Source organism: Alosa pseudoharengus, unplaced genomic scaffold, assembly GCF_046254945.1.
Source record: "Alosa pseudoharengus isolate Yale_2024_CS ecotype anadromous, Long Island Sound unplaced genomic scaffold, YU_APseudo_1.1 YU_APseudo_1.1_scf_2, whole genome shotgun sequence".
Taxonomy (NCBI): domain Eukaryota; kingdom Metazoa; phylum Chordata; class Actinopteri; order Clupeiformes; family Clupeidae; genus Alosa; species Alosa pseudoharengus.
In genome coordinates this window covers 43,044,247-43,062,851 of record NW_027468663.1, presented here as the reverse complement: position 1 = coordinate 43,062,851, position 18,605 = coordinate 43,044,247, and the positions used below count along the sequence as shown (strand labels likewise).

At 40.5% G+C, this 18,605-nt stretch overlaps 1 long non-coding RNA gene across 3 annotated transcripts; it reads right to left on the bottom strand.

Moving 5' to 3' along the window:
- Window positions 1-3,736: 3,736 nt before the first annotated feature.
- Window positions 3,737-6,319, bottom strand: LOC143135304 (uncharacterized). 3 transcript variants are annotated; one of them, XR_012988892.1, is made up of 4 exons: window positions 6,060-6,319; window positions 4,574-4,883; window positions 4,348-4,472; window positions 3,737-4,159 (listed from the first exon to the last, which is right to left on the bottom strand). It is a non-coding gene; the product is annotated as an uncharacterized LOC143135304 (long non-coding RNA). The 3 variants fall into 3 exon arrangements; XR_012988893.1 differs by having other exon boundaries at window positions 4,574-4,683; XR_012988891.1 differs by lacking the exon at window positions 6,060-6,319 and having other exon boundaries at window positions 4,574-5,043.
- Window positions 6,320-18,605: the final 12,286 nt, after the last annotated feature.

The window sequence follows — 18,605 nt, the reverse complement described above, 5'->3', positions numbered from 1 at the left end:
GCATGCCGGTAGCTTGTGGTGATTTAGTCTCAGCCATGGGCATGTTGCTCTTTTCACTGGTTGCCCAGCTCTTTCGACGCTTATGGTTCAGGTCACTTCTCGCCGGTTGCCTGGCTCGTGATGTACGTCTAGGTTGCCCTAGACACTGGTTGCCCAGTTCGGTCCAGGTTGCCCTGGATGCCGGTCGCCCGGCCATCACATCGGTCTAGGTTGCCCTAGACGCTGGTTGCTCAGCTCACTATCCAGGTTGCCTTGGACGCCGGTTGCCCGGCTCATGACACTCGTCTAGGTTGCCCTAGACGCTGGTTGCCCAGTTTGGTCCAGGTGGCCCTGGATGCCAGTCGCCCGGCTGTCACGTTGGTCTAGGTTGCCCTAGACTGCCCTAGACGCTGGTTGCCCAGCTAATGGTCCAGGTTGCCTTGGACGCCGGTTGCCCGGCACGTCTCGTGTTCTAGGTTGCCCTAGACGCTGGTTGCCCAGCTTGCATAAGCACTAAAGTCCAGGTTGCTCTGGATGCCGGTTGCCTGGCTCGTCACGATGTACTAGCTTGCTAGTCACTGGGCGCCCAGATCGTGAAGTGCTTATGGTCCAGGTTGCCCTGGACGCCGGTTTCCCGGCCGCCGCATTGGTCTAGGTTGCCCTAGACCAGGGATTCCCAAACTGAGCTACCACTAGGGGGTACGCGAGATGAAAAGGGCAATGGCGGAACGGTGTTAAAAATGAACTTTTTAAAATCGTATCTAATTCATTCATAAATACATTTTGAATCTGGTATTAATTGTATGGAAACTTGAAAATAAAGGAAATCATTTGTGAACTCCATAGTAGGCTATGTTTTCATTAAAAAATAACAAATGCACGTGATTTCCTGTGGGCATGCAGCCAAAATATCTGGCGCGATAAGCCTAGTTTTCGTGGACGTAGAAGTGTAGGCTATATATACGAAAGCATGGACAACTGGCTTAAAACAGGGACACTGTCCAAAAGACCTAATAAAAACGATCAAAGAGGAGAAGCGAGAGAAATAGAGGAGACAAGAGGTGAAGCGAGAGAAATAGAGCAGGAGACAGGTAATGATGGGATGGGGCAGAATGATGAAGGCAGATGTGGAGTTCAGGGGGATAAAAGAACGGACGAGACAGAAGCTAAACAAAGAAAACGAAAGTATGATGAGGCATATCTAGGCCTAGGCTTCACGTGGATTGGAGAGACAGAGTGCCCCAAGCCACAGTGTGTGGTTTGCAGTGAGGTGCTGTCTAATCACTCACTGAAACCATCTCATCTTCGTCGTCACCTCCACACTAAGCATCCCAGTTTCACTGAAAAACCACTCACATTTTTTCAATCAAAATTGAAATTGAGTTAAAAAACAGCCAGAAACAGCTTCAACGTCATTCAAATCAGTCTACTACTACTAAGAATGCATTACGGGCGTCTTATCTTGCCAGCTACAGAATAGCAAAAAAGGGGCTCCAACACACTCTCGTTGAAGACGTGTGCTTACCAATGGCCAAAGACATGGTTACATGTATGATGGGAGAGAGAGAAGCAAAAAGGTTGGACATTATCCCAGTGTCCAACAACACTGTGTCCCGTCGCATCGATACAATGTCCGAGCAGATCCTGACTACGTTAGTCACTCGCGTGAAAGAGAGCGAATTTTATTCTCTTCAAGTAGATGAGTCCACCGATGTAGCAAATCTGGCCAATTTATTGGTGTACATCCGTTACCTTTTTGAAGCCACGGTGCATGAAGATTTTTTGTTCTGTAAGCCCCTTGCTACCCGGACAACGGGAAAAGAAATATTTGATTTAATTGATTCATTTATGACGTCCAATGGAATTGACTGGACACGCTGTGTGGGGTTTCATTGCAGTGTTCACAGGGAGGCCCTTGCAGCGAAAAACATGCCTGACAATTTACTTGCAGTCCTCAATGATGCTGTGAAACTGGTGAACTTTATTAAAGCTCGTCCACTAAATTCAAGGCTATTTGCGGTGTTATGCAATGAAATGGGCAGCGAACATAAGGCACTGTTGTTGCACACTGAGGTGCGTTGGTTGTCACGAGGAAAGGTGTTGACAAGGCTTTTTGAATTGCGACATGAACTTCAGCAATTTTTGAAGATACTCCCTTTCATTTGTCCTCCAGCCTGCATGATGAGATTTTTTTGCAAAGGCTCGCTTATCTGGCTGACATATTTTCTGCTCTGAATGAATTAAATTTAGGTCTGCAGGGAGTCAGTGTTACCTTGTTTAACACACAAGACAAGATAGAAGCGATGATTAAGAAGCTACGGTTCTGGGCAGGCTGTGTGAGTGGTAATATGCTCCAGTGTTTCCCGACATTGCATGCGTTCTTGGACGCAAACAACGTTGTCATGCATGAACATGTGAAACGTCTAATAACCGAACACCTCAACCAACTCTCAGAGCAGCTACGGAGATATTTCCCACCTATTGATCCATCCAAGTCGTGGATGCGCAACCCATTTGAAGTTTCGCTCCCTGTGCCACAGCTGTCAATTCAGGAGCAGGAACAGCTGATTGACCTGTCATCGGACGGAGCGCTCCAGCTGCAGTTAAAAAAAAAGCCGCTTGTGGATTTTTGGACCGAGGCAATGGTAGCGTACCCATCTCAAAGCAAGCGCTGAAGGTTTTGATCTCCTTCGCCACAACCTACCTATGCGAGTCAGGTTTCTCTGCTCTCACTGCAGTGAAGACTAAATATCGCCAAAGACTACATACTGTTGAGAAGGACTTGTATTTAAAGAATTAAACTGTCTTCAATTGCGCCAGACATCACAGAGCTCTGTGAAAACATGCAGGCCCACCCGTCGCATTGATATTGGTAAGTGTTTTCATTAAACACTTACCTGAAATAAATACCATCAGATTACTATGCTACGCAGGGCCGTGCTCCCATAGAGTGCTCCCATAGAGTGAGGATTGGCTCCCATGAAAGCAACAAAGTCAAAAATCTGAGGGGGTCTCATATCTGAAGGTGTCTGGCATTGTAATTTAATCTTAAACAACCGCTCATTATCTATCCCTGTGCGATCTCTTACCATTACAGACGTGAAATTAAAATATAGGCTACTACGGGACGTAGACCTACCCTACGCTCTTGAACGGAGCATGATGACACTTCCCCACCACACCATAAACCGCATACGATCGATTTGACAGCACTCGCAAGTCTGAAGAACACTCTCAAAAAGGATGTGTTGGAAACAACACATTTTTAACACATCAATGTGTTTAGGTAAGGACAACACATTTTGTGTTATTTTTTGTGTTAAACCCATGTAACACAGTTACTGTGTTGATATTTTAACACACCTGTGTGTTATAGTTGACACAATTTGGTAATGGTTAACACAGTTACTGTGTTTATATTTTAACACACCTGTGTGTTATAGTTGACACAATTTGTGTCAATTTGGTTGTTACTTTCATTTGGTTATGGTTATGCTTTTGTCCAAAGCCACATACAAATACAAGACAATATAATACTTAAATTTAACAGGGAGCAAATTAAGATGTTTGTCAGACTATTAGAAGGATAATAGCAATAATAAAAAACAATGTCAATTCAATCACAGCATAATGAAGTGCATGTTGTCGTTTTATTTATATTTTTAGTATATTTATGGATCTTAGCAGATAAGACAATTATGAAATTATTTAAACCAAATAGTGTGTGCAATAAAGATGAATTCCTGACAGCCTAATGTGAAATTATGTATTATTTATTACAAATATTGTACACATAAACATTACACAAGTTCATAACGAGGGTTTACAAAAATATCATTGTTAAAAAATATCAAATGTATTGGTCTAAAATCAATTAAATCTCTTATACTAATTAGTTTAAAGTCCTCTGTTCTCTGGACAGCAATTGCATGGAAATGGTTATGGAAAAACTTTGTAACAAGTATCCTTAAGAAAAACATTTTGATTTTCACTTTCTGGTGAAATGTGCATAACTTCTCAAACCGTTTTCCTTAAGAGGAATGGCAAGTTTGTCGTTTTCTGCAACAATGATGTATTGGGCGGAGGCGGAGGGATCTGCAATGCACACCAAGTGGGGCTGGCGATGTTCTACTGATCTATCAGGAGGATTGTTCAGCACACTGGAAATGCTGGTTCCAGTCTGTTATTTTAAAGAAAGAACAAGAACATAAACAAGTCATTAGACATGTGCAGGGTTTCAAACCATTTACAAATTGACAATACTCATTTTACATTATACCAGATATAACATTGCACCATAAAACATACAATATAGGCGTTCCGTACTATAAGCACACAAAATAAACATTTACTATAGGAGGGGCCTACCGGTTTTATATCCAAAAGGTAGCCCGAAGCTGACTTCACACTGCATTTGGTGTTCCCTTTGCCCCTGCCTGATGCAGTGGGGGGCAGCAGATGGACAAGCTTATGAAGAGCTCTGTAACATGAAACTATAAAAACAAACAAATTTAGTAAACTCTTACTTTCTTGTTAAAATCAATTGCATTCATTCACTGTAGCACAAAAGCTTAATAGAGATAATTCCTCCTACCATCAATCATGCTCAGGAACTGGTGGCAAGGCAGCTTCAGGTTCACTTGTGGACATTCCCTCCCATTTTCGGATGAACAGCAGCTTTTCCAGGAAACATCTTTCCAAATTCTGTGTCAAAGTACATAAATGGACAAAATACAGTCATTTGAAAAATTAGAATGATATCAGAGGGATTAAAGACAATTCATCCAACTTTCATTATTTTCATTGTCCCAAAACAATATGCATATGTGGCATGTCCACAAAGCGTGTAAACTCTGCAAAAACCTCCAACGTTGGATGTCTAGCAGCAATCCACAACCTTGTAGCTGCAACAAAATAGATTATTATAAATTTGATTTCACACCATATTGTGAACACATAACTTATTTCAACTTCCATACTGTTTATTTTTTAAATCATTCAGCATTTCCAAAATAAGAACACACAATCTGGGTGACTAACGTTAGCGAACTGGTCAGAAACGAAATGTTACTTTAGGTTATTATCAAAATGGCAGCATTGATTACTGTTTCATTAATGCGTCACATTATTGCTTAAACTGCACCCCAAAAAAGCAAACTACACACTCTATAAACTATAAAAGATCATCATAACGTTGTGCATAGATGTAGAAGCTAGTTCAACACTGGGTCTACTAACTGCATGCAATATCGTTTCATCAAACCGTGTTCACTAACGTTAGTGTCGCGTTCGGAATGCAAATGTGTTTTCCCTTGGCAGCGTGGTAGCTTGTAAATGCATTAAGTTCATTCATCATCGTTAACTTGCTAGACTATTTGTGAACATGTTCTAATGTTATGTCGTGGAGCAGAAGAGATATAACTGCATAGGCCTAGCTTCTATAACAAAAACGACTACATTCACGTTACCTGACCTTATGTCTATTATGGCTTGTAACGTTAACCACCGATTGTTCAGAATAAAACGGTCACCGTTATCTATGCAAGTAAAAGTGAATCAGCTTCTAAATAAATAACGGTGGTTATCATGATTTATAGTAGTTATAGTAAGTTAGATAGTGTTGTAACTTATCGTAATTTTTAACGTAGATAGTAGTTTGTAGTTTTGACATCCTGAGCCATACCGTTAGCATTTCATACCTTGTTAGCACTAGCTACAAGGTCATAACGTTACCAGTTACCACAAACCTTGCTAACGTTAGCTGTCCATAGCTAAAACTTTAGCAGCTACCCAAAATGCGGATTTACCCACATAGTAATACGAGATGACGTAACGTTAGAATATTTTAGTTTCTACATGTATGCCAGTGTTTTTCAGAGTGTGTTAATGTAAGGTCAGGATTGACTTAACATGGACTAGCATAACGATTGCTAATCAATAACCTAACGTTAGCTGCTAGAGCTACTTGGCTAACAATCGATGCTGGACTTTATTATCATTTAACCTTTACAATATTGCAAGTTGCAACAGTCTTTAAAATAAACATAACAAATACGTCTGAAGACATGGGTCTACCTTACCTTTTATTCAGACATTTAATTCCACTCTATGTGCCACTTGCAACTTCTTCCAGTGCGCCAAAATGAAGTGCTGAGAAAAGAACCTCTCCTCTCAGGGTAACGGCTCATCCAGGACACCAGGGATTGGCCAATAATTTAACACATTTTGTGTTGGGCAGTATATTCCAGTAATATAACACAGTAACAACACAAAATAACACAAATTGTGTTAAAATTGTGATAACACAAAAAATGTGTAATTATTTAACACATCATTTTTGAGAGTGAAGTTACCCTGCAATTTGATGAGAATGTTTATTTACATAGGCGTTCATTGGGCTAGCCTTTGATACGTGCGGAAAAGTCCTGTTTGCTGTTGAACTTGCGCCTCTTCTATGTTGATTAACAAAGCCATAAATTATGGCCCATAATGCAGCTTACTTCAATGATTCTGTGAACTGATCTGTAGCTATCCTCCATCATTTAGAGCTCCGGAAGGTTCCCAGATATTTTGAAACACCTGTTAGCAATCTCTAATGGCGGAATAGCCTATTCAATGGCTACCCGACAACATCTCAGTGCAAATTCCAAAATTGTTCATCTATTTATTCCCACGGTTCAACACACGAGACGACTGAACGCAGGTGTTGTTATGTGCACATTAGCCTATAATACTAGAACATAGTTTGGCTGCAATAGCTTTATTATTTTCTGCCAGTTGCATTTTCCCTGTGTATAAGTTATACTACATGCATTATTGTGTTTGACACTGAGGATAGCCTATCTGAGACGGTGGTCTGGTTCAAATGAGTTAGCCTACGTTGTGAAATTGAGAATGGCACTCAAGAGTAAATCCTTTAGTCTATCTTTGTATTGTGAAATTGAAATTAAATATGGAATATTACAATCAATAATATGTTGAAATGAATTAAAAGGAATCAATTTCTATGAAAAATCTCTATTGTGTGCGTGTGTCTAGGCCTATCGTGCGCATATAGGCTACTGCGCAAAAGCGCCACTCGCGCCTAGGCTATTTAATTGTATCGCCTTGTTAGGCTATGCGCGGGGTGTGCCAACTTTTTATGAGATAGAGAGACCCCCTTAAAGACAAAAAGATAATTCGGGCCCTGGCCTACAGGAAACAAACACGTATCTGAAATGTAATCAAACGTAAATAACGCACAAATTTAGGCTACTATGGTTCCAGAGTAGCCTACACCCCTGAGTGGTTTGTCCTGGTGATTTTCCGTTTTTCGTTAGTGGCGTGCGCTATCAAAAGCTTCCATTTACTGCACCCTACTGCGGTGAGGTAGGGCTGTCAACAATATCGCAAAAGCTACCGGTACAATTTTCACAAAACTTCTTGGAAAGGTGTAGCACAGGCAAATGAAATCCCATACATGTTTGGAGCCGATCAGACTGAAAGGGAACATTTTCCATATTGTAGCCTATTCTTGCAATGATAGCGAAAATGAAACGTTTTATTTTAAATGATGAATTTGTGCAAGCCTGTGTCATTTCTTTCATGTCTTTCAACAGAAATAATGCATTCATATGCTAGTAGTAATGCCAGAAATTACCTTTTATAGGCCTCTTAGAAATGATTGTTGCATCTTGCATATTATTTAGATGCGCACTCAATCGCGCATCCATGCAGGTAAAACGTGATCAAATGTGGCGACGTTTACAATAGCCTACGTGATAGCCTACAGTTAATGTGAATCGCGGACAATAACCAAAGAAAGGAATTTGCACCTCCATTCACCAATTAGGCTAAAGGCTGTAGTAGGCCTAGTGTTTCTACATGTTGGCACAAAACATAATTTCTGTCAGAAGCCAGTGTATAATGCATACAGGGGGTAACATGAGGTGAGTCAGACAGAAGAGGGCCTGTCTTAGTAGCCTATTCCTGAATCCTGTCCCTTTCAAACTACGTTAAAAGTGTGTGATTAGCCTCCAGCATAATAAAATCTAAATTAAAAGACAAAATCTTATTAGGCTCCAAACCTATGAGTCTAAGCTTTAGTTTAAAAAAATCTTCAGGTGTAAGTAATAAATCAAAGAACCACATTCTGTGTAATATAGAGGTTATCATACTCTAGTTTGTCATTTCTTTTAAAGTATACATGTTGAACACAAATGGAGTCATGGGTCCAGGGATGGACCAGTGAAGTTGCTTCTCACCCTTCTCTTTTCACAAAACTCACCAGAGGGGGGGGGGGGGGGCGCATCTGTGTCCAGGTGTTCATAATCCATCCATGCCATGCCTATGTCCGTCAAAAGTTTGGAATAACCTAATTGACTGACCTAACTAACGACTTGTTTGTGATTTTTAATAATATTTTTGCATGGTAGGAAATGTATTGAAATTCTGTTTGGGGGTCCCTCAGACCCCACCACAGATTTGGTCCCCCCCAATGTTGATATCATGACTACGGCCTTGATGCTACGAGGAATAATCACTTATCTCTATCTCTCTCTTTCTCTCAGGCCGCTCAAACAAGCGCTGCGCTCAACTTTTCCGAAAGAAGCCCGTTTTTTTCAATCTGTCCCTGAGCCTGTGTTCTTGTTTTTTGTGTTATATAATGTTGTTCTCCACACTGTTTTTTGAGTATGAGGGCTCATACCAATTGCACATTTTGATTTTGTTATTTGTTATGTAGGGTGGCTAATTAAACATGATGCCTGGAATGCGTCAATAAAATGTGTTACTTTTTTATGATGATGGGGGTACGCGAGCCAAGTCAGGATGTAGAGGGTGGTCCGTGGGGAAAAAAGTTTGGGAACCGCTGCCCTAGACGCTGGTGGCCCAGCTCGTCAAGCTTCTAAATCACACTATAGCAAAAGCATGCTGCGGGCCCCATTGCACCTAGCCACTTTAAAATTCTGTCGGCGTCCTGGCACAACCTCATCACCCCTGCCCAGACATGCTGTTTAAATTATCTTGTACGTATACTAATGTCTTTGTTCCTCTCAGAACCAGGTTACGGAGTCACCGCCCTGGCGGGCATCACTCATCCTTTTGGGGGTAGGCTCCCCGCCCCTGTCTTCATCCATTGGCAGGAGACGAGATCCGCTCATCGCTGGACGGATCCGAGACGGGGCCTACGCCAAAGACTGTTACCTATTCAGGACTCGATCATGCTTGTATCCAAGCCGTTCCTTTACTAATTAAATTGTTAACTGATTCTATTCTGTCTACTGAGTCTTTCTGGTAGAACTGCAATTACACCTGCCTCCACCTGACATGTTGAGCCTGCCTCTCTCACCAAGGACTTAAAGGCTGCAAGGCATTCTCATTCAGAGCTTCTCCAACAGCGAGGTAAGATTAATTTAAGAGTCCATCAGTGAAATCCCTCAGAGTGTGTTATTTTTTTCCTTCTCTTGATAATGTTAGCTGTTTCCACTCACAAAAATGATAATTGCTGAAAACTATTGGTAAAAAAATTGTGCTATTTGTATAGGACCAAAGAATGGCTGTGTTTTGATCAGAAGAGGTTGTTGTTGACTACATTTGTTTAGAAAAGTACAACCAATACAGTACCTCACTAGCACTCATTAAAGTTACAGTTATGCCATTTCTGGTAACAATTTACTTAAACCAAGTATCCATAGAGTATGCTCTTTATGGAGCCATATGACCCCAGACAGCTTTCATAGCAATGGCTTATACTGTGCTACATCATAACACTTTATCTGGCACTGTCTGTCTATGTATAGATAGATTTATGTAGGCTTTGATCAGGTTCTATTATGAATACTTAAGAATAATAATAAATGAGTTTGTAATGCTAGAGTTTGTAATGCTTTATAGTGAGTAAATTGTTACTATACTTCTAATGCTTTACTGTACTTCTAATGCTTGAGTAAATTGTTACTGTACTTCTAATGCTTTCTATGATGTATTGGTAGATAGATCAAATGATTGATTTGATAATCATGATCAAATATTTCAAAGACAAAAAAGGAAGGTGCGAGCATTCATATAGTTGCTTCTTACAGTAAAGAAAAATAATTGATTTATCAACTAATTTTAGTTACCAGGATGGATTTGTGCATAGTCAGTACAATACAGTAGATAAAGAATGAGACACAGACTGTAAGATCTATCATTGCCAGATCAGGCTCCAGTTGAACTGACTGGGTTAGGTGAGTGGAAGTGCTTGTCCCAGATGTACTGGCCTATATATATATATATTAGGGCTGTCAATCGATTAAAACAATTAATCTAATTAATTACATACTCTGTGATTAATTAATCTAACTTAATCGCATATATAATTTTTGCTGTGAAAGTATTTAAAATATTTAAATTCAAATGAATCATTGAATAATCAGCATTAGTGAAATTAAAGTTCAAAAACTCTTTTATTATTATTTTCACTGTTCAAATAATGGCCATAATAATCTATGATATGACCTAATATGCTGAGAAAATTAATTCAAAAGTGCTTCGGGAGGAAGTTTTTTTTTTCACATACAAGGCATTTCAGGCCACAGACATAACCTAGGGGACACAATGAAAATAAATTTTCCCCTCAATGTCAACAGTTATTTCTTTGTATTGATGTGCGACTATAGAGTTGATGAACTCTGGTGATATGCAAATTCCTTGCTGCAGACATTGCAGAGGACTTTATTTTCAACACTTTATTTTTATCAACACCATCAGGCCGTTTTTTTAAAAGTAAATGTTCCAATCAATGATCCAGGCAGCACGTTCTTTTCTCTCTCCTTCATTTTACAGTCTAAATTTTACTGACTAGAACGGCTCGGGGTCAAAGGTCATATGGAATTGACTAATCTGCACTAATTTTTTTAATCAGTTATTTTTTCTCAAATTAATTAATCGAAATTAATCAGTTATTTTGACAGCCCTAATATATATATATATATATATATATATATATAGAGAGAGAGAGAGAGAGAGAGAGAGAGAGAGAGAGAGAGAGAGAGAGAGATAGATAGATAGATAGATCGGGGGTTCTGGTTTCTGAGGACCCCTCATAACCAGTGTTGGGGAGTAACGGAATACATGTACCGGCGTTACGTATTCAGAATACAAATTATGAGTAACTGTATTCCGTTATAGTAGTTGGTATTTAGAATACAGTTACATTGTTGAAATCAATGGATTACATGACGATACTTCTCTGTTTCATAAGTTTATTCACACTCTAAATAAATTAAGGCAACTCCATTTCCCAGAAGCTCCTGAAAGCAATCTATGATGAAATTGTTTCCATGTTTAAACAGAGACTTTCTAATGAGGAGACACAGCACTCAAAAAATCCTCCATAGAAACGCATGGGGTTAGTTTGTAACGCCAATTGTCTACACATATCACACCCCTTCCGTGGCAAAAAGTTGACATGTGAATACATTGAGCAAATTATGTGCTGTATTGTGAATACATTGAGCCAATAATGTGGTGTGTTGTGAAGACATCGTGCCAATCATGTGTTGTGATCTCGCTGCTGGATCAAGATTGGTGTAGTGAAGCCTTGCGCACGTGCATTTCTGCACAGATGCCCGATGAGTGCCCAAAAAGCGTTGCAATTATGGCTGCCGAGTGGAGGGACTTGCCTAAATGGACTTTGGTTTGAATCCAAGCCCTGCCGTCTTGCACTCATCAAAACGCAGCCAGCGTGCATTATGGACGCGCCATCGGAGACCCTGAAATGACTGTTGGCACAGCAAATTAGGAGTAAAGTAAGTGGAGGTAACTCCTGTTCCTCGCTGATCGTGGTTCCTGCGTCTGTTCAAAGGATATTTTCCCAATTATTAATAGGTCAGGCTACTTCTGCCAATCGGTTACACAGTTTGTTAATCAATAAACAAAGCCTAGTTCATGTGTTGATTTAGACCTACAATAAAACCCATCTCTAAAATAGGCACTGCATTCTAAGTTTTTTTTTTATTCTAACTTAAAATAGCTTTATGTCTTATTTTTTTTGCGTTTTTTGATTGTCATTACGCGATCACGTTAATTTTGAGAGTACTGATATACAGTATAGTGTTTACAGGTCATTTGCGTTCCACCGGTCATATGCGCCCCTCACTTGTACTGGGTTGATGCCACCTAAAATCTCACAGGCACACCATAATTGTAATTTCTGGCTACGCCCTTAAAGTAGCCTGTTTTTTTGGCAGGATTTGATGGCCGCATTCCTACACTTATAAAATGCAATTCAATGCGGAAGTAATCCAAGTATTACTCAGATTGAGTAACGTAACGGAATACGTTACAAATTACATTTTTGGGCTTGTATTCTGCAACGGAATACGTTTTAAAAGTAACCTTCCCAACACTGCTCATAACTGTAACAATTAAGGGACTGTTCGTTATTTATAAAAGGGGCCACCGGAGGGATTTTGAGTGTTTCAATCAAAAGTTGCATGACCCTCCCCTGCCTGCACCTACGCTCTTATGCGCTGTGATACACACTGATTTAGGCTACCGTTCGAAAATCAACCTCTGCTTTCTGATCTTACACATCACACTTCACCAAGACGGTGGCCATTTCAGTAGATTTACTCACTAACATAGTTGGGAAAACACATACAATAAGCATGGAAGCTAAATGCACACTTCCTGCAACTTCATTAGCGTACTTGAAATAAGTTACTCCTCTAGTAAGTATCCACATGAAATAAAACAATAAAACATTGAGACCATTCAACAAAGCACACTGGGTAATAACAAATTCAACACATGAACTGGTTGCTCAGTCATTGTAAAGCTGCCGAAGCTGAATATTATCCAAAACTCCATTTCTCAGAAAAGGCTGTTTGCACAATTTCACAAATAATCACAGGGACCGAAACATACCTAACATGCCAACTTTTTCCGGGGTTATCACATATTTTAACTTTCCCCCCGCTGTCTTGCCGTTTTAATATTTTCCCGTAGAATATCCCATATTACTGTAATACTCTCATAACATTAGTCCTGCCATCTGACCTGTCTCTGTGTTGTCCTGTTGTTACCCCCTTGCCCTTCCAGTGAAACAGATGTATTCAAATCATCGTTTTGCTTGCTTGAATGTGAACTTAGAGTGATGTTAACCTATTTAAGTTAACGGCGTGGTTGTCGTGAGAGCACGATTCATTGGCGCTTGCAGTGTTCGGCAGTATGTCTACGTGCGCACCTGCCTACCATCAGGCTACTCAGCTACGAGTAGACAAAGAACTTCCCCTGTTTGTATATTCACTCCAAGTTGGCCTACCATAACTTACCAACTCTACACTGTAGACCATAAACTGGCTATTTATAAGAAATAACCAAATGTATTTGTTCAACTTTATGAAGCAGAATTACGCACTACTTGGAACGTAGCACATTTTTGTTTGTGCAGGAGAGAGAATGACCGCGATTACCAAATTGCACTTGTTGCTGGATACCAATAAATACTATATATTTTTTGCAAACAACAAAAACAGAAAGGATGGAGACAGCAAAGCTAGAGATGGGCAGGAACAAGGTCAATTGGTAGAAATGCTTGTCATGAATGAAGCACAAGTATGCTTTACTATGTTAAGCATGCACACTGTTTAAAGTTAGGCTACACTGTAAACTACAAGTAAACCAAAGGTAAATTTAGCTTTTTTAGGGCTGGATAAAGTTGACCAAATGAATACCCGACAAACACGGGACGTCCCCCGGACCTTATGCCGACATTCACGACGTCCCCGATTGGTCCCGAACGTCATGTTCTCTAGGACATTCCGGTGACCTTATTGATGTCCGGAGCAAGTTATCGTTTGGTTATTGCGTGACGTCCGGTGCAGGACTTTCTGGGGACGTCACCGTCAGGTCCCTCGGATGACATTTGCATTTGGTCATTTCAAATACCTCCTAAGGACCCGACAATAACGTTATACTGGGGACATGGGGGGGACGTTTGTTTATTCACACATGGCAGCGGAGTTCAGAGCGCTCTGGCTACCGCCTGCAGGACGGAGACATCACATCCATGCACGACTTCACGTTACACGTCTGGGATGACTAAAGTATCTATCTATCTAGTCTCTAGCAGTAGCTGCATTAGCCTACCGTAGTCTAACGGCTCCCACACACAGCTGCGTTCCGTCAATGCATGCCAGTGGGTGTTCCTGACGGTAGCTATGCAAATGACTTGAAATAAAACCGTAATGTGATTGGTTGGTGCCGTCCGTAGATTGGCTTGATTGGCCGGTGCCGTCTGTCGGTGCAGCAACAGCTGAACTCAACGCGAGCGGCGGGAGAAACGCGACGCGACGGACCCACAATTCAGTTCGGCAACGGATCACGTGAGCCCATGTAAAGTGAATGGGATGCGTCTCCAGCAACGCGAAGCACGCAGCTGTGTGTGGGAGCCGTTAGGCAACATATCATACAGTTTATGAAGTTGTGCGTCTATGAGCAAAGTTTGTTGCTCATAGACGCACAACTTCATAAACTGGGAAAAGGGTTGTTAACGTTAAACTCAAAATGTATGTGCTACATAATTCAGCATGTCTGCATATTCAGACATGCTGAATTATGTAGCACATACATTTTGAGTTTAACGTTAATGTACAACATTAAACTAGGAAAGGGATTTTATCAAATTCATGTTAGCTGATGTGATGCTTGGTGTAACGTTAGCAAAGTCGCTGTTCTTAGCTTCTAGCTTAGTTATCTGAAGAAATGCGCATTGTAGGCTGTCATTACGTGATGCATGTAACATGCTCTAAATAGGCAGTGGTTTATTTAACGTAGTCACGTACTTATTATCCGTTTTATTTTCAGAAACACACACACGGCCGAATTCCCAGCTAACAATTTATGGTTTCCAAAACGTCCTGGGAACCATAGTTTTTGGTTTCGGGAACGTTCGTTTTTGGTTCCCAAACGTTCCCCGAAGGTTAGTTTTTGAGGACGTTTTGGTTCCCAAGTTTGCTGAATGTTCCGGGAACGGGAACGTTCCCTTCCCTAAATGTTGCAACTTTTAGGGAACCTTTGCATACCAATTGTATTATTACTTTAAACAGCAGGAGGAATGCATTATTATATATTAGCAGGAAAGAATGAACAGGCAAAATCGATGGAACTTATAACTTTAATATAAAATTATCAAAAGACAAAAAATATATAAAAGGCCTAACATAATATATAAATATATATATATATATTAGACTTAGTGTTAGCCAAGTATATTAACATAAGGAATTTGACTTTGGCAGGTGCTACATTCAACAAATAGACACACACTTTACAATAGACAACAATATACATTGTGGCAGATACCAACACAATATACAAATAAGACATAATACCAATACAAGTACACATGGAGTGGGCTGTGGAGTGCAAAGTAATAGTGCAAATGTAGTGTGCAAGACTTATATTGGAATGATAAAGTAAGTAATATGCAGGTGAATGGTCAAAGTGTGAAAGAAGCTGCTCCTGTGTGTGGTTGTTTTTGTGTGTAAAAAATACTTATGCTGTAATACAAAAAATACTATAGCTTTAATTTTAAAAAATACAAAAGCTTTAATACAGAAAAAAAATAGAGCTCCAGTCCTTCAACAGTCCGAGTCAAGTCTCAACGAGATCAGTCCTCAGCTTGCCTAAAAAGAAAGAAAAAAAAGTTTGATGTCATACTAAGAATGAACATTTTGGAAAAAAAACAAGACAAAGTGCCTTACTAACAACCCTGTTTTTTTCGGATCACAAAAAAAAATAGTTTTCCCATTCCTTTGATTGTTATGAACAAATTTCAATTTACCGTCTGTGTGGGGCAAACTTGAGTGCTTGCCCAATCAGGTCCTCCGCCTCTGCAGCATTTAGCGCAGGGAAGTTTTTCTGGGCCGCAGCTATAGTAGAAATCAACAAATGAGAAGTTAAGTCAAATTAAAACTTATCAGCCAAGTTAAGCATAATACTGATGTGAACAATAAAATAACACCTGCCTGTTAAAACCCTGCAGAGGGTTAGATCCTGAAAGGATTTCTTGGCCTTCCTGCCCCGCAGGCTGTACTCCTTAAGAACGTTGTTGGTTGCCACCCGCCGTAGCATACGACGGATGGCAGCACCTGCAGTCAACCCTCCAAGGGACGCCAAGAAAAGTAGCTGTAAAACATATAGAAATACAAATTATATAGAATATATAGAAAGTGGAGAGCTTATACAATCTTATATTGTAAGTCAGTTCAGTTATAATGATTTGAAGTTATGCAATTACATAGTGTTTATCTTAAGGGCAGGACTATGGCCATTTAATTACCATTTTGTTCCTCCTCTCCTGGTTACCAAGACTTTGGTCCAAGTCTTGCAGCCCGGTGACTGTCGAGCAGGGTGACAGCAAAAGGTCTTCGACCGGAGCAGAGGGAAGTGACCGTGAGCCCCTTAAGAGGCTGAGCAGCTCCTCTATCTTGCCCTCCATAGAGTCAATTCGCTGTGCCATGCGGACCATGGATGTCCTCATAGCTATGGAAAAGTTGATGGTGTTAGTTATAAATTATAAAATTACATATGTAAACAAATTAAGTGAGTCTTCTTACCTCTCATGTCCATCTCCATGGCTGAGTCACCTCTCTCTGTGCGAGGAGTCACCTCCCTCTGTGCGACGAGCCCTGGCGCCTCTGCACACTCCTCTGGCAGCTGTAGCTGTGGTCTTTGGCGAAGACGAGCCACTTCTCTCTCAGCCTGTTCCAGTCGTACCAGCTCTCGTCGTGCCCTCTTCCATCGCTTTGTGTAGGCCTGTCGTGCTGCCCTTGCACTCATTGTATGCAAATTCAATGCAACCTATGAGTTCCTAATGAAACCTAAAAAAAAATCACCGACACAAAAGACAGTATCCATAGGAATGCTTGGTTAGTTTGTAAACCAGTACGGCAGCCGAGTAGCCTACACATATACCGCCCCTTCATGCTTCCCATTCACTGAGATAGGAAAAAAATTGCCGATAACTGCCGTTGCAAGATTGCCGCCGAGTTCCCTAAAATACTTTTAAATACTGACTGTAACTTAACACTAATTAAAATAGTCGGTACATTTTGTGTAACAAGAACGCAAGCAGGTTAACATGAAGACAAACAATGCGGCAGACACGTTGTGCACAGCAGCAAACAAAATACTCAAACAAAGCACAATAAGCCGTCTGTGTAAAGCGTAACTCACCAAAATACAACATTTTTGTGAATGTACCCGAGTCAAACGTTCGGTAAAGAGCATAAGCTTAAACAAAAGGGCGACATTTAAGATTTACCGTGTTGGTTTTTGATAAAATGGTCGCATCCAAATCGCTAAGAATTTAACACAACATGAAACTTTACTTTAAGTCAACGAGGGTCTCTGCACATTAACTCCAGCATTAAGAACATTGTTTGTGCACAAAGACTTTTACTACAAAGACTACTAATACTAAAGACTAGACTACTGTATTAAAAAGAATGGTTTTGAACACCTCACTACTTTGGCGAGATTAACGTTTCGCTTAACTTGCAACTTGAATATAACAAAGCCCTACTAGTGAAGGAAGTTACAGTTGAACTCTGTAATATATTTACTCTGTACAGTTGAGACTGTAATATATTTCACTTACTTTTTCCTGAGATCGTAAAGCTGAGAAGCGAAGTAATCACGAGTAAATCCACGAGTAATCCACGAGTAAATCCAATCGAGTCAGTCGTGTCTCCAAGACTTCCTGGTAGTGAGCGGTCTACCGGGTTCTACGTAGACTTATCCAGCCTTCCAGCCAATCAGGAACGTCCGTGTTGCGTCACATGCTTCGACGTCAGGCCACCTGACCAATCAGCATTTTACAGGGTAATTTCAAACTAAAGTGGAGTGTGTTGCTCTCTCCGTGATATCCATGAAGCTCCTTTTTTATATCTGTAAAATTAGATATGGAGTTTGTTTACTTTAATGTTTAAACGTAAAAGTGTAATGCTACATGTGTGTGACATTACACATCCTTATTTGTTCGAGTAAGCAGACATACTGCATCATGGTTTGAGTCTACATGAGCAAAAATCGTTTACTGTCTATGGCCAGAGAATGTCCTTAGAAGGGCTCTGCCATAGATATATACACTAGATGTCGCCTTCTGCTTCTCAGCATGCGTCAACACCGCCGCCATCTTTGTACAGGGATCTGAAGCGCTAAACTAGTTCTCCTGTATTGTCAGCGTTACCTATTTAGCGACGTTTGGCCATCCCCAGCGATAGAAAACCTTTTTAGCGATTAGCGACAAATTTGGGAACTTCTCACAATGATGGCAGATCGGCTTCTTTGTTGTTGAAACGTAAGAAAATCACCTTTCTCATGGCTTTGTCATTTATGAATTCAGCTACATCTCGTTTGCCCATGGCACTGACCCATGATTATAAAAGTAACGACTGGCGTAGCCTATGTAGTAGCAGAGGTAAATATTCTACAGATCTACAGCAACTTCTGGTGAGATTACAACTTACATGAGTAAACGAGACGAGGGGTATGTGGCCTCAACCAGAGCCTGTCTAGAAGAGCCTGTTTACTTTCATTGTATCGAACCTGGTTGCAGTTTACTCATTGTTCCTCTAGGGGCCGCCGCTAGCTAG